The sequence below is a fragment of the Muntiacus reevesi genome, chromosome 20 (assembly GCF_963930625.1).
Source record: "Muntiacus reevesi chromosome 20, mMunRee1.1, whole genome shotgun sequence".
Classification (NCBI taxonomy): domain Eukaryota; kingdom Metazoa; phylum Chordata; class Mammalia; order Artiodactyla; family Cervidae; genus Muntiacus; species Muntiacus reevesi.
The window spans coordinates 36,039,865-36,053,270 of NC_089268.1; the positions used below are offsets into that span (position 1 = coordinate 36,039,865).

Sequence of the window (13,406 nt, forward strand, 5' to 3'; positions counted from 1 at the left end):
AAATGAGGATGCAATGGAGTGTGGGTGAAGACAGCCACTGGAGGAGGATAGAGCCCCTTTATGTTTGTACCTTCTTCAGTCTCAACCTTTGTGCCAGCCAGAAATGTCTATGTTGAAATCCTGACTCCCATGGTGATCGTGTTTCATAGGTGGGGACTTTGGGAGGAGATGAAGGATGGAGCTTCCTGGATGAGATGACTGCTTTTATATATGAGACACACAGAGTTCTCTAGCCCTTTCCTGATGTGAGGATACAATCAGAAGTGGGATACAATGGAAGAGGGCCTTATATGATCACACTGTGAAAATCCATTTCTATTGTTTATAATTCTATAATATTTTGTTACAGCAGCCCAGGAGGACTAAGAGGGCATCTTAACAATTTTTAGGCAGTTCAGTAAAACTCATGGTATTTAGGAGTCACATGCAAAGCACTTATACTGTCTGTTCTAACACTATGACAATATTAGAATCGGCTGACAGTTTGTGGCTTACTTTCATAAAGAATTCTCAGAATTCAGTCTTCTTGGTTGCCTGACCAGCACAATGAATAATTATCTAATTCTTTGATTCTTATAAGTTGACCCAGAATAATTTCATGTGATTCTTAAGTAAGCTCTTTAATGGTCTTTGTCAAGTCAGTTCCTTCTTTTGATTTTCTATTAAATGAAGATAAAAACATTGATAAATTTCCTTCTTAGATTTTGACATCTGTACAGAGTCTGTGTTTATTTTGTTTCAGATGACATCCATTACACCCAAACATGCTTTTAAAAGCTATAAAACTCAAAGAGGCTTGCAATGGGATGGATCATCACTAACCATCTCAGGACTGGCTAGGATAGTTGTGGGCTTAGCACGAGACAAATTGGCACTTCAGCATCTGGAGGTAGATGTCAATCTTACTTGAGTCCTTGTGCAGGCAGTGGAACATTTTATAAAAAGCAGTTTTGTTCACATCATCATCTTCCGACATCAGGGAGGAGATTTCTGACCACACTGGATAGGAGGTCTCCTTATCCTGGTCTTCAGAATGAATCTAAGGACCCAAAATATAATGAATTATTATGAGTTTTATTAATATTTGCTCTTCTTTCTTCCTTCTTATTATCAAATTAAGATTGGGGAAGACTTATGAAACTCTGTAGCCATGGATTTGGAGCCAGTGTTTTGAAAATATATTAGCAATCTAAAATCAAGAAGCAGAACTCAAGCATGAGTTTGGTTTTGACTCTCTTTCCTTCCTTCCCACTCTCATCCTTTGGTTTGAAGAGGACAAAGAGAGAATACAAGCAGAAGCTCAGTAACAGTTGACCTGGATTACTTTGAAGAAAACATTGATCTTGCAAATTCTATTCTCCAGTTCTCTTACCCATAAAAGTATTTCAACCACATGTGCCCAGCAAAAGGCTAGCTTTTGGTGGAATTGTGTGAAATGCAGGTAATGCTGTACCTGTCAAAAATTGTAGTTGAATTCTAATTCACTTACAATAGAAGCAATCATTATAAATGGTTAGGCTCTCACTTTATGTAACAGGGATTAGAATATAGAAGGCCTGAATCTTGTCCTTATAAAGTGAGATGTTTCCAAACTCATTCCTCAATATGGAGGTCATCTCTTCATTCATGAGAAAAGCAAAGAAGCCTTCAGAAGATGGCTCACCTTTTTTTGTATCTGCTCTGCACCTTCTAGAAGTTCTTTGGTCTTTTCCTCAATCTCTGCAGCCTTTGACAAGTGATCAGGTGAGGAAAGATCAGGTCTTTCATGCCCTGTAGCTCTGTGACTAGGTGATGCAGAGGTTCATCCTAGGAGAGCAGCAAACTGAGTACCAACCTAATAAGGATTTCATCCTAAGCAACTACAGGAACCAATCTCATTAAAATAAACAAAATTCAGTGGGCTTGGTAACATGTGATCTTTGCTCAGGGAGGCTGAGCAAACTAAAAACACCCCTTATTATTCCTATGAATATGTGAAAATTTTTCAAAGGTGGTAAAGATGTAAAATTATAAAATGTATGCTATTAGTTTATACTTTGCTGAAATTAAAAAAAAAACAACATTTAAATAATCATTTAGATGAATTCTGATTTAGAACATGAAATATTTTCTTTTTCCCTTTGAAATTCTACCATCTGCCCAGGGAGTTCTCCTATATTTGAATGCTTTTCTTGTCCAGGGAGAGAAATCTAAATATTTTGCTGGAACTTAATATGTTCCTAGAGTACCTGGCCCAGAAAACATGGATTCTACCCATGCCCACATCATTTTCACCCAATGATTTATTTGTATTAATGAATCAAATCCTTCATTAATGTATTCATTTTCTGATTGGTAGTTTGTTTTATGATATTTGAACAAAGAAACAATGAAGAAGACATAAAATTCTTAAACACATTTTCCTCAATCCATACCAACACCAGTCCCATTTGCTATCAGAGCAGTCTTTACTCTTTATGTGTAGGGGGAGAAAATGGCACAGTATTTCTTTAGTAACAGCATCAGTGGGATTCACAATAGAGGGTTTTCCCCCTAGTTCACTACTACAAGGACTGGACATGAAACTCCCAAAGGTTGAGTATCTCTAATTAAAAGGTTTGATTTCTTGATGGTCGTGAAATACTTTAGTGGTACAGGAAATAAGAGCAGAGAAGAATTGAATAGACATTGCAATAGAAACATAATGGGAGACTGAGGAGTTATAATGAAATTCAGACACTAGGGTGAGAGCAGCATAGTTTTCAAGGGGGCTTTGTAGTTTAAAGATGAAGAGTGAGCACTCTGAGTTGTATGAAACCTAGACTCACTGCTTATTATCGTGTGATGGGTGCAAATCCCATTAATTTTCTAAACCTTGGTTTCCTCATCTCAGAATGTGTAATAAAAGTCATTGTGCTACAGGATTTTTTTGTGAGGATTAAACATAGCCATGAACATTGAGCACTTTGTAAATGGCAACATAATAACTCTCAATAAATTTTATTTTAAATTCATTTAAAAAAAATCCTCCTCCTCCTTCTCCTTGACCTTCTTCTTTCATTTTATTATCTCAATTATTAAGATGCTGAGCAGATAGAAAGAATGTTGATATTATTAACAAAGTTTTAGTAAGAGGACAGATTGTGTTTTAGAGAAGATGTATGTAAAAATATTTTAAATAATGTTAGGATTGGGTTAATGTGGGAATCAGAAAGGAGCAATTATAATGGAAAACAGTTGAGGCTGGAATAAATGATTGAGGCTTGATTTGTAGACTGTGTTTTCATCAGAACAAGACCATTGTTGCAACCATGAGAAGCAAAACATAATATTTTTTTTTTCATCAGGATGCTATATTTTTTATTTTTTTGTCAATGTATGGCAAAATATAATATTTTATAGGACATTTGGGGAGGAGACTCATAATTAAGAAAAAAAGTGACAGAGGAATCATTGAGAATGATAAATGAAGTAGGTTTCAGAGAAGCAGAAGAATCAGGAGAGCCTTGAAAGTCAGAAGCAATGTCTCCAATGGTGCAGTGTAGGAGTGACTCCCACGTAGGTGTCACTGGTCACAGGGAATACTCAAAACTGTGGTTGTATTTCTTATATATCCATGAATTCTACCAACCTTTTATTTTACACATAGCATTTTCATTCAGCCCACTCTTTCATACAGTATAATAGCTGCAATCCTGGGCCTAATGCGCCGATAAAACTAAGGTTATCTGCATGGGAATTTATAGATCTGTTATTTATTTGCTACTACAGGTCTTTAGTCATCACTTGATTCCATTCATACGTATCAACTGTATAAGGTAATTTCTCTTTGATTGCTTAGTATTCTTCCACATTTCTCTGCATGTGCAGTTACCATTACCCTAGTAATCTAAAGCCGAGTAACACGAGTGCACTGTCTCAGCTGGCTCCGGTGAAAAACCCAGATAAAATCCTCACCTGTATATGTTCAGCTTCTTTGTTATCAGGATTAGTGATGGATTTGGTGTGGTAGCTGTTGAGGACCTTGGAAATGAAGTTTTTGCCCTGGCCATACTGTTTATCCTGGGAGTGATCAAGCACATTCAATCCCCTAGGGTTATTTTTGCATTCAATAAATGAATTCATTACCAGAATATTAATACAGCTGATAGATGTATAATTTTTTAATGAGGGTTACATAAAAACTGAACATCGTTCTTTTTCCTATTTTTCCCATAATCTCTATAAACGATTGTTCTTCGTCTAACTTTTCTAAACTTGAAACTCTTCCCTCCTTTGCTCTTCCCTTGTATAATTTCATTCTTTCCACAGTTAATATTGGGACAACAATCACTAAAATTACCACAAACATCAAATATTCAATGTTTTATTAACTATCTCTTTTTTTTTTTTTTTTTTAGTATTTGAACCAAATATAGTGCATATATACCTAGATGTAGCCATTTAGTCTCTTGTTTACTGTGGGTTGGAACCAATATACTCCCTTAATAGGAGTTTTAATGCTATAACTTTTCTCTTATTAATCTCTGAATCCATACACCTATGGCTTAGTGTTCACAATAGATGCAGAATACAATGTTGTTGATGATGACAAAAATGTTAATTTAGAAAACATGGCATAACATTCTAGGAAATACTAAGCAATGGACTTAGAATAAGAACAGCAAAAAACAGCTAACACATGGATAGAGAAAAACTCATCTTTACAGGAAGTTGTGAATATTTAAAGAGATTACTTGGAAGTTTGGAAGAAAAAAACAGCAGTCAAAAATGGAGGATGACAGAAAAACTACTGAGTAAAAAGAACTACATGAATTTAACAGAAACATGGAGCAAAAATTTGTTATCAGTTTCTGCTCTACAGTGGGCTCCTTGAGTAACCTAAAAGGGCTAACATACAACTTCCATACTTTCATCAGAAAGAGAATGATTGGTTCCAATTCTAAGCCAATCCTTCTCTTGTACTCTAACCTATTCATGGCCAATCTTAGAAAAATGTTCAGTAGCTTTTTAAAAACTATCATCATTTTGTATTCCTGACATGGATTCATATGTACTGTGGTTGGAAAAGGGCTTTTATGAAGATTAATTAAGGTTAAATGAGCTCATAGGGTGGGACACTGATCAAGTAGGATTAGTGTCTTTATGAGGAGAAACACCAGAGAGATTTCTCTTTTGTCTCTGTGTCTCTGTCTCTGTCTCTCTTTCCCACCCCCTCAACCTGTGGGGACACAGGGAGAAGCCATCCTGGGAAGAGAGAGTTCTTACCAGAACCTGACCTTGCTGGCGCCCTGATCTGGGACTTCTAGTCCCCAGAACTGTGAGGAAATAGGTTTCTATTGTTTAATCCCCTGAGTCTATGGTATTATTTAATGGGACTCCAAGCTTCCCTGGTGGCTCAGATGGTAAAGAGTCTGCCTGCAATGCAGGAGACATGGGTTCAGTCCCTGGGTTGGGAAGATGCCCTGGAGAAGAGCATGTTAAGTCACTTCAGTATTCTTGCCTGGAGTGCCACAGTCCATGGGGTCACAAAGAGTAGGACACAGCTGAGCGACTAACACACACCTTCAGGATGACAAGTACAGGTGCTTTAAACTTATTTTGGAAATTTAAAAATTAAAATTAATGAAAGGAAATTGAATCAGATATTTCACTCTTTAAGAATCTTTGAGATTTCATGAAACTGATCCTTTCTTTGATTTATACATCTTATGAGCTGATGCCTTGTTTGACTTAGGAAGTGTGTTATTTGAAGTTTGGCTGATGCAGCCTTCTTGTTTAAAGGATAAAATAGCCCACTCACTTTCACCAAGGTTCCTTATGGAAATAAGCAAGAAGTACAGTACTTACAAATTCACTGAACATTTCTCTGGTGAGCCTATAGTTGCAGTTAGCCACCGTGGTTGCTGTGTCAAACAGGTTTTGAAGAGGCATCTGGCACTCGCCAGGTGGGTTTTGACAGAGGTTGCAGGGACCACACCCTGGCACAAGAGTGGATTTGACACCACCAGCAGCAGGAGCAGGCAGAACCCTGAATAAATAAAAACCAGAGCCACTCTGAGATGATGCATTAGCCCAAGGTTAGCAAAAGCCATCCTATCCAGTGAAGCCTCATCTCTCCCTGTTGCCCTGAGCAGGATTTGGTGATGTAGCAGCTGGGGTGAGGAAGAAACAACATCTTCCATTGTGTAAATTTAGATGGATGATAATATTTGCACAGATATAGTTGGAGAAGTAGGTTACACCCTGCATTTTTGTACTGCTCCCAGAAGTGGTCCTTTGCTCTGCAAACATTTGGAGCTTAAATTAATTCTGAGCCAGAGTGTTTAGGTCATTCTCTAAAGATAGTTGAATGTCTTGGGACTTTCTGCAGACTCTCAGCAGCGAACTCCTCTAGGAGTTTGTAACTTTTTTACTCTACATTGACTAATGCTTCCATTTTAGACACTGAAATGGAAAGAATAGTACAGTTGATCTGTGTGGTTTACCATCACGCTGAGGAAGAGTAACCACACGACTGCTTGATTGCTACGCTTGAATGCAAAGAGAATACTAACAGAAAAGGATATTGTTGCTTGAATCTGCTTACCCACTTTAATAACACCATGGATTTCCTTGATACTTTGCCAAAAGTTTGAAAAATTTTGTAAAGTTTGTGTTACAATGATCCTGTGAGACAGCCTTAACATTCATTATTATCACCAAATTATACAAATGAAACAATAAGACTTAGAGTGGGTGAGTGATTTTCCTAAGTCTTGTTATTAGCAGATGGAGGTGACTGGGCACTATAATGTCATCTTTTCACTTCCTCATGGCATATCACACAACCTTGTGGGCTCTCAGTATACAATGCAGTAGAGACCTGAGTTTGATCCCTGGGTTGGGAAGATCCCCTGGAAAAGGGAAAGTCTACCCACTCCAGTATTCTGGCCTGGAGAATTCCATGGACTGTATAGACCATGGGGTCACAAAGAGTTGGACATGACTGAGCTGGTGATGGTGTTGGTGATGGACAGGAAAGTTGGTGATGGAAATGGAAACCTGGCTTGCTGTAGTCCATGTGGTCTCAAAGAGTCGGACATAACTGAGAGACTGAATTGAACTGAAGGATAGCAAAATATCATAAATTCAAATGTAATTGATCATTTATTGGTAGATGGATAACTATATGAATTATTTGGGTTAAGATATAATTTGGTGATCATATAACATATCTAAGTATCCAATATATGACTGAAGAGGGGCTCAGTGAATCATCCATACTGTAAACTGAAGGAATCAATTATCAATGAATAACTATGCTTTAACCTTGTAGCTTAATGAGCAAAATAAACTGATAAACACTATTGTCCTTTTCTCAGTATAATAGCAAGCTGTAATCTCTGCCTGTAACAATTTTAGGTGCTAGAGTGCCCAAGCATTGGAATTTGGGCCATTTCTGGAAATGCACAGATATGAGCCCTGCTCCAGAGTTTGTGTTCTTGATGCTGGTGTCTTCTGTTCTCTGGTCCCCTAAGTCCCACGCTTTCTCTCCTGAGCATCATCTGGTTCTCCTTTTACACATGTGTTTGTACTTTGGTTTTCTATCGGTTCTCCTGTTCTTTTGATCATGCTACCCAGCCTCTTCATGGTTTATTTCTTACACCCTTTTGTGCTTTGTTTCCCTGGTGCTTGTTAGTGTATTTGCTTTCATATCTACCCCTATTCCTGAATTCCACTATCTATAGCTGCCCTACCCTATCCTCTTGCTGTCTAAATTTCGGCTTTTAGCATCACCATGTTGTTCTGAACTTCATTTACCTTTTGGTCCATTCACATTAACCTGGTCCATTTCTGGCATTCACATTAACCTGGATTTTCACATCTGACTGTTCTTGGCACCTCAAGCATCTTTGAGAAGTTAGCTTTCTCTCTATGCAATACTGCCCCTTAATTTGATACCATTGTGGACCTTCTATAATTTCACTTCCTGCCTCATATTTTATCTTTGTCTTTTTCTAGCTGCTGTAAACTCAGTACTATATGTCCTTATGTTGGTATTAATATTTAAACTAAATTCTTTTTTTTTAATAAATTCTTAACCTGATGTAGCAGATAATTAAAAGGAATAAAATCAAAATAGTAATAATAAATCCCCCCAAATTATAATCCATAAATGCTCCCATTTTTAAAAGATTTTCCATCCAAATATTATAATAATATTAGTAGAATTTATTTTTCTTTTACCTACATTCATTTTGTAACTTTCAATGGACACTTTATGATTTCCAAAGTAATTTAGGCACCCACAATATACAATATGTGGTGTTTATTATGTAAGGGTAGCAGTGACAATCTTTGAAGATTTGTTTTTTGATAGCGAATATCCAGCCCCGGGCCACTTCTCTTTGCTTATCAAACTGACTAGTTATGATTGCATTTGCAAACATGAGTGAGTTCAGAGGTTTCTTCAATCTCTCACTAACTCCTAAGAAAGATGTTTTTTAAGGTACTGACTGTATAACTAGACATTTGAGAAATGCTGCAATGTTTTAAATGACTCATGAAAGCAGAAGATTTTCTGTTGAAGTTCACCTGGAAGATAAACTTGATTTTGACTATCAGCAATGGAATATTAAGCTTTTGAGGTATTCAATGAGATCCTGTAAGGCAGAATAACTGTATAAGACTTTTTTTCTTTCATTAATTTATATCTTTTGCAATTTTAGAACTACGAGGAATATTCTTCAGGGGGAAAGGCCACTGGAAGTGACAATTTCACTAAGCAATCAAGAGTTAGCTTATTTTCAATTAAATGAAAATGCTGCACACAATGCTCTTTACAGAGACTCTTGGTATGTTTCTTAATTCGGTTCTTAAAAAGTAAAACTATTGTTTCAAAAACCAGGGAAAATTCTAAACTGTGAATGCCAACTGCCTGGAACAAATGCTCACTGTGTTTCTACTGCATCTACTAGTAATATCTACTGATGTTACTTGCAAAAATTAATGGATGTGCACTCCCTGTAATAGACAACATTGTGTTTAAACCAAATCTGCCCTTTGTGGAAATCTGACAGTGAAGAGTCAGAACAAAAGGTGTGTGTGAGTTGATCAAGAAAATGATAATTGGAGCTATGAAGTTATTACTTGATCATCTTTTATGACAGCCACTTAACCAGTTTTTCTCAGTATACTTTTCTGTAGATATAGAAATGAAAACTTTTCATGCTACCACATATGGGGCAACTCTATACTGCTTCCTACCCCCATTTGAAACAGAAGATCTACAATTCTTGAGCAGGAATGGCAAGAAAACTCACCACTAGATTCTTGATTATTATTTAGGCTTTAATTAGGTAGCATATTTTCTGCCATTGCTTTGTAAGTGCCTCACATGTTGCAAATTTCTTTTGAACTCAGGCAGATGCTTATCAAGAAATCATTCATTTCTACCTAAACACTTTTGGGTGACAGATCAGTGCTTCCGATGATACCACAAGCAGTACTTTTACCAAATCTTAACGGTTAGCTTATATTTCATTATAAATGGGAAAGTGCCTTGAAGTTTCCCAAACCGTTTTGTGTCATGATAATTGATAAAAAGCAACATCAATTTGGGATAACTGAGAACAGCCTTCAGATGGCTAAACACTGAGAAAATATTGTGACTGGGATCATCTTACATTAAAGACATTTTTGTCTATATCATTCATGTCAATATCACTCATAACACAGGAGGTAATTTATAATGTTTAAATATATGCTGCAAACACCTTTTTGGATAGAACATTGCAATATGTAGTCCAATGGGATACAAATAAGTGAAATACATATATTCTACCCTAAAAGGCTCTGTAGTCTTCTTGACAATACAGCATATATGATGAGGAAGAAAAAAAAACCTCATAAAATATATTCTTAATGATCACAGATGGTTTTAGATTTGAAAGAGATTTTTTATCTTTCTTTTTTATATAGCATCATTTACTTATTTTTGGCTGTGCTATGTCTTCATTGCTGCATGGGCTTCTCTCCAGTTGTGGTGAGTGGGGACTACTCTGAGTTCTGGACTAGAGAATTCCATGGACTGTATAGTCCATGGGGACACGAAGAGTCGGACATGACTGAGCGACTGAACTGAACTGAATAACATGTGAGTGTGATGGGAGCTATTTCAATAAAAACAAAAATGAAAAATTTGGTAAGACCCTTGAGTCTAAAAATGTTACTATCCAATTAGGAATGATCTCCAACATGTAAACAGATAAAAATTAAAGCTTAGGCATCTGTATTCATTTTTTTCAATTGTCTCTGTATATTTTATTTTAAAAATTGAAGGTAGTAATTATAGATGATGTGTAATAATTTTGACTTTTGAACAAAAAGTCTATGCCCACTCTACTAAGTGGGCATAGCCAAAAGAGGCCATGGCCACATATGAAGAGACGCATCAGAAAATAAATATGTCTGATGGACTTTTTCATTTAACAAAGAAATTCCTGGTGCCAATCCTTTGGTTAAGGAGGATTCTATCACTGACTGTAGCTTTCTCTCAGATAATCAGAATGTTTGTTTGCATAGTCCAGGATCTGATAACTTCTGCTGCAGACTGTTCTGCTCTGAGACATTTCTTCTCCTCTCAAAGGTTTCTGTTGCTTTCTCTCCAAGAGAACCCAACAATGTATCAAGAAGATTAAGGAAAGGCAGGTTTAAAACAAGCTGTTGCATGTTCTGTTTGTTCAGTCATGTTCGACTCTTTTTGACCATATGGACTGTAGCCCACCAGACTGCTCTGTCCATGGGATTCTCCAAGCAATAATGCTCCAGTGAGTTGCCATTTCCTTCTCTAGGGATCTTCCCAGTCCAGGGATCTTACCGGCCTTTCCTGTATCTCTTACATTACAGTCAGATTCTATAACAAACTTTCAAGTGGCTTAAAATATTGGATTGGCAGGAGAGATCATCTTGGTTTTTCATAAGATCATACAGAAAATACATTAGAACTTTTTGGTCAACATAATATATACAACTTGGAGAAGAGCAAAGCTAGATTGAGATGAGAGGCTTCTTGCAGTGCCAGCATGGAGGATCAGGCAGGCTGGAATGAGGGACTAGTCCTGGGAGGCCATGTGGAGATGCTGAAAAGATGTCAAGGACAATGGGCAGATTTGGATGATTGTAAACTGATTCCATGTGTTTGATTCAGGCAACAAACTGGACGGGGAGAGAAGATGAAACAGAAGTGAGGTCAGTGGCTTTAAAGTAGAATGTTCAGGTTTGTGCTCAAGACTAAGGATTCCTTTCTGCCATTCTAAGGGTGTTCGTGAGTTTCAAAGGAAGAAAAGATCATGGTTTTCTAGACTATTGGTCCAGCAAGTGTAATAATTCTTTTTTCCTGCTAAAGCTGAATAATGCTAGTTTTAGTGCAGTGTGTGCATGCTCAATAGCTAAATCGTGTCTTGACTTTTCTTCGACCTCATGGACTATAACCCACCAGGCTTCTCTGTCCATGGGACTTCCCAGGACTCCCAAATACAGGAGTGGATTGCCATTTCCTTCTCCAGAGGATCTTGCCAACCTAGGGACTGAAGTTGCATCTCCTGCATTGGCAGGTAGATTCTTTACCACCTAGACCCCTGGGAAACCCAATTTTAGTATAGTACATGCCAACAAATGAGCAAGCACTCAGTCTTCCAATCTCGTTTGGTAACACAGTTAAGCAACCCAAGAATATATCTGCACTTTTTTGTAATGTGTTTGATTATTTATTGGTATTTATTGTTTTGGTGGATTGTAATATATGTAGTATAATATAGGAGATGTGGTTTTCATCAAAGAAAGTAATAATGTATAGAATTCTCTTTCTTACAAAGGCAAATTCCTATGTCTCACTGTAAGAAATGTTTTTATGAAGGATATTGAAGACTTACATACCTGTATATTGTTGGTTGTGAGTGATGTAAAAATGGAATTAGTAAATATCCATTATCTCCTCTACCAGAAATTTGACATTCATTGTAAATTGAACAATACTATTATACATCATTAGTGAAATAAAATGAAACATATGAAATGAATGAGTTATATTTAAAGGTTCAACCACTTTGTAGGTGATGTATTTGTAACAGTGTTTTATTATGTGTTTCCTGATGTGAAGGAAAGATAAACTGAGATACAGTGTTCTAAGATGATTTAAATTTTGGAAAGATACATGAAATTTTCAGTTGAGATGAATACATTAAATAGTTTGGTTTCACATTGGAATTTCTCTATGTATAGGCTTCATTATAGGGCTTCAAATACATAAAAAGGAACCATTCAATAAACTAGAGTTAGAAATTCATTTTAAATACTTAATAATTTAATTAAGTTTTATTAGTGTGATATGGGCTTCCCTCATAGCTCAGTTGGTAAAGAATCTGCCTGCAGTGCAGGAGACCCAGGTTCAATTCCTGGGTCAAGAAGATCCCCTCGAGAAGGAAATGGCAACCCACTCCACTATTCTTGTCTGGAGAATCCCATGGACAGAGGAGTCTGGCAGGCTACAGTCCATGGGGTTGCAAGAGTGGGACACAACTTAAGGATGAGAGAAAGAGAGTATAATATTCTTTGCTTTACAGATTAAAAATTGACAAGTGTCTTATCTGTTTCCTTTTTTTCTTTCCGTTTTGAAAAGCATCTTGGGTATATTTGATTTTTTGTTCGCTTTTTTGTAAAGAGACAATATTTATTTCTTAAAATTTTTTTTTCACAACAACTGAAAATGCCAAGAAAATAAATAGTAAACAATTGTGAAGAATCAAAATCCACAAAATTTATTCATTGCACTGCTCTTTTGATTTAAAAACTGATATACTGTCTCTTTTGTGAAAATTCTGTTTGTTTTTGCTCCAGTTTTATCATTATAGTAACAGACTGCCAAAGTATAGCAACTATTTCATGTCCCATCTCAGACCAGGTGTAAATGATGCTTGCTATTGTGCTAGACCTTGGGTCTCAGGTGAGACTGAAGCAAAATTGTGGTTAATCAAACTGACAGTGAAGAAAAGTGAAGAGTAATTACATGAATTATACCTAGTAGCTCAGATGGTAAAGCATCCGCCTGCATTGCAGGAGACCTGGGTTCAATTGCTGGGTTAGGAAGATCCCCTGGAGAAAAAAATAGCAACCCACTTCAGTATTCTTGCCTGGAGAATTCCATGAATGGAGGCACCTGATGGGTTACAGTCCATGGAGTCGCAAGGAGTCACACACAACTGAACGACTAACATACACATACCACTATAAGCAGTTTATTCACTATGAGGGTGTGGAGGTACCCCAAGTTTATAGATCAGGATTATGCAGATACTTTTAATGTATTGGTGTTGGACTAACCATAAAGAAATCTTGCTATCTGCAATAACATGAATGAATCTTGAGCACATTATGCTATAGGAAAT

The 13,406-nt window shown here is 36.8% G+C and overlaps 1 pseudogene; it reads right to left on the reverse strand.

Annotated features, from left to right (window-relative positions):
• Positions 1-853: 853 nt before the first annotated feature.
• LOC136151240 (chorionic somatomammotropin hormone 1-like) overlaps positions 854-13,406 on the reverse strand; it is a 32,715-nt pseudogene continuing 20,162 nt past the window's right edge.